Raw genomic sequence first — 3,553 nt, forward strand, 5'->3', positions numbered from 1 at the left:
AATCTGTCAGAAAAAATATACAATGCCCTTTTCTACTCTGTTTTGGTGTATATACACCAACTCAGTATGCTCTCTCATGTAAAACACCGAAATTCTAATTTTATGTGAATCGAAAAAAATCTTAATATTATCTAGGCACCCCAATGTTAAAACAATATTGCTCTGAATATAATCTGTCCGAAAAAATATAAAATTCCTTACTCTACTCTGTTTTGGAGTATATACACCAACTCCATATGCTCTCTCATGTAAAATACTGAAATTCTAATTTTACGCAAATCGAAAAAAATCTAAATAATATCTCCGTGCCCCGAAGTTAAAAGAAAATGGCTCTGAATATAGTCTGTTAGAAAAAATATACAATGCCTTGATCTACTCTGTTTTGGAGTATGTACGCCAACTCAGTATGCTGTATCATGTAAAATACCGAAATTCTAATTTTACGTGATTCGAAAAAAATCTAAATATTTTCTAGGCACCCCAATTTTAAAAGCAAAAGTGCTCTGAATAAAATCTGTCAGAAAAAATATACAATGCCCTTTTCTATTTTTTTTTGGAGTATATACACCAACTCAATATTTTCTCTAATGTAAAATATCGAAATTCTAATTTTACGCGAATCGAAAATAATCTAAATAATATCTAGATGCCTCAAATTTAAAGGAAATGGCTCTGAATATAGTCTGTTAGAGAAAATATACAATGCCTTATTCTACTCTGTTTTGGAGTATATACACCAACTCAGTAAGCTCTCTCATGTAAAATACAAAAATTCTAATTTTACGTGAATCGAAAAAAATCTAAATATTTTTTATGCACCCCAATGTTAAAAACAAAATTGCTCTGAATATAATCTGTCAGAAAAAATATACAATGCCCTATTCTCCTCTGTTTTGGAGTATATACAACAACTCCCTATACTCTCTCATCTGAAAAACAAATTCTGGTGCGCCCCCCAGCCGCTGCCGCCACTGGCCCGTGCCGTCACCCCACTTCTCCGCACCTCGGGCGGTACTCGGCCAGCCCCTGGCGCCGCGCCGCCTCGCGGACCTGTCCTCCCGACACCTCCCGCTGCCCGCGACCCCCGCCCGGCCGCTCGCCTGCTGCCCGCCGGCCGCACACGTCCCCGGAGCGGGGCCTAGGGCGGGCGGCAGCGGCGGCTTGGCGCGGTCAGGCTGGGCTCTGTGGCGTCCCCATGGCCGTGGCCGGCTGGCGGGACGGCTTTGGCCAAGAGAAGTACCGACTTGTGGTGGTCGGCGGTGGCGGCGTGGGCAAGTCGGCGCTCACCATCCAGTTCATCCAGTCCTATTTTGTAACAGATTATGATCCAACCATTGAAGATTCTTACACAAAGCAGTGTGTGATAGATGACAGAGCAGCACGGCTAGATATTTTGGATACAGCAGGACAAGAAGAGTTTGGAGCCATGAGAGAACAATATATGAGGACTGGCGAGGGCTTCCTGTTGGTCTTTTCAGTCACAGATAGAGGCAGTTTTGAAGAAATCTATAAGTTTCAAAGACAAATTCTCAGAGTAAAGGATCGTGATGAGTTTCCAATGATTTTAATTGGCAATAAAGCAGATCTGGATCATCAAAGACAGGTAACACAGGAAGAAGGACAACAGTTAGCATGGCAACTTAAGGTCACATACATGGAGGCATCAGCAAAGATTAGGATGAATGTAGATCAAGCTTTCCATGAACTTGTCCGGGTTATCAGGAAATTTCAAGAGCAGGAATGTCCTCCTTCACCAGAACCGACACGGAAAGAAAAAGACAAGAAAGGCTGCCATTGTGTCATTTTCTAGAATCCTTTCAGTTTTCGCTACCAACTGCCAGGAAAAGCCCTTATCTCCTCTTCCTCTCCTCAGTTTACATCTTATTTGGTACCTTTCTAGCCTTAGACAAATGATCACCATGTTAGCCTTAGACCAAGAAGCTGGCTAGTCAGTCCTTTCCGTGAAGCTAATACAATGGTCATTTCCAGACAAATTTAAAGGAAACACTAAGGCTGCTTCAAAGATATCTGATTCCTTTAAAATATGTGTCTATATACACAGACATGCTCTTTTTTTAAGTGCTTACATTTTAATAGAGATGAATCAGTTTTGGAATCTAAGCTGTTTGCCAAGCTGAAGCCACAGGTTGTGAAATAATTTTTAACTTTTGGAATCATACTGCCTACTGTTACTCTAAATAGAAATATAGGGATTTTTTTTTAATGTGAATTTTTGCCTATCTTTAAAAATTTCAATGTCAGCCTTTGTTAACCTTAAATACACTGAATTGAATCTACAAAAGTGAAACATCTCAGACCTTTACTGATACTACAGCTTTTGTTTTCTGGTGGCCAAAATACCAAAATGCCTATCGTATTTATGGATTAAAAACTGCTCATAAAAGCCTGTGTTATTACTCCTACTCTTGAAGATGATAATATTCTACATGGGCAAATATTTGGACTCATTCAGGACTTAAACATTTCAGTGTACTTGATTTTTTAATTTAACTCTTTTTCACAGCCACGCTAAGGGTAAAAATAGTTTGTCTTCCTTTTCAAGTATTTCTGAATAAGGGATTTGAAAAATTAAAACTGTTTTTGTTTGCTGTAATATAAAATATGGAATTGATCTTTCCGGGGTCAGAGATGATTAATGTTTTGCTATATACTTTTTATACATTATTTTCTTATCAAACTAGTTAACAAGTATTTTTATATGTTTGTAAGCAGATATGCTTTCACAGCATACCTTGTGTATATGTAAAGATAAGTATTTAATTCTCACTGTTCACTTTTAACTGACAAAGAAAAACAAGTGGAAACTGGAGAAACTGTGGTAGAGCTTTTACTTGCTGGTCTGGTCTTGGTTATACCCATCTTTGGCCAGTCACATATCTACTCAAGAAACCTTCCCAACAGAGTACAACAGGATGAGACTCTGAAATCACTTCTAATGTTCCCTGCTAGATACTGATTGTTATATCAAGTATTAAGTGTAAGCTTTTAATGGACAATTAGTATAACTGTGGATGGCATCTGATTTTGTTTTTAATTCTGTGGATTGTGTTTAAGCAATTCAATAGTATGTTCCTGATTTTGAGATGCTAAGTGGTATTGCACAGTTGTCACTTTATCAAGTGTGTACAACAGTCCCATGAAGTTTACAGAGCATACCCTTGTATAGCTTCAGGTGCTAGAATTAAGATTGATCTGTTATCACAAAAAAAAATAAAAGAAAAACAGAAATTCTATATTTAAGCGAATCGAAAAAAATCTAAATATTATCTAGGCAACCAAATGTTAAAGCAAAATTGCTCTGAATATAATCTGTCATAAAAAATATACAATGCCCTATTCTACTCTGTTTTTGAGTATATACACCAACTCCATATACTCTCTCATATAAAATACAGAAATTCCATACTTAAGCGAATCGAAAAAAATCTAAATATTATCTAGGCACCCCAATTTAAAAACAAAATTACTCTGAATATAGTCTGTCAGAACAAATATACAATGCCCTATTCTACTCTGTTTTGGAGTATATACA

At 37.3% G+C, this 3,553-nt stretch overlaps 1 pseudogene across 1 annotated transcript; it reads left to right on the forward strand.

The window, feature by feature from the left end:
• Window positions 1-948: 948 nt before the first annotated feature.
• LOC118151221 (ras-related protein R-Ras2 pseudogene) lies at window positions 949-3,243 on the forward strand (annotated as a pseudogene). The gene has a single exon (XR_013522793.1). The product of XR_013522793.1 is annotated as a ras-related protein R-Ras2 pseudogene (transcript).
• The last annotated feature ends 310 nt before the right edge of the window (window positions 3,244-3,553 follow it).

The sequence above is a fragment of the Callithrix jacchus genome, chromosome 10 (assembly GCF_049354715.1).
Source record: "Callithrix jacchus isolate 240 chromosome 10, calJac240_pri, whole genome shotgun sequence".
NCBI lineage: Eukaryota > Metazoa > Chordata > Mammalia > Primates > Cebidae > Callithrix > Callithrix jacchus.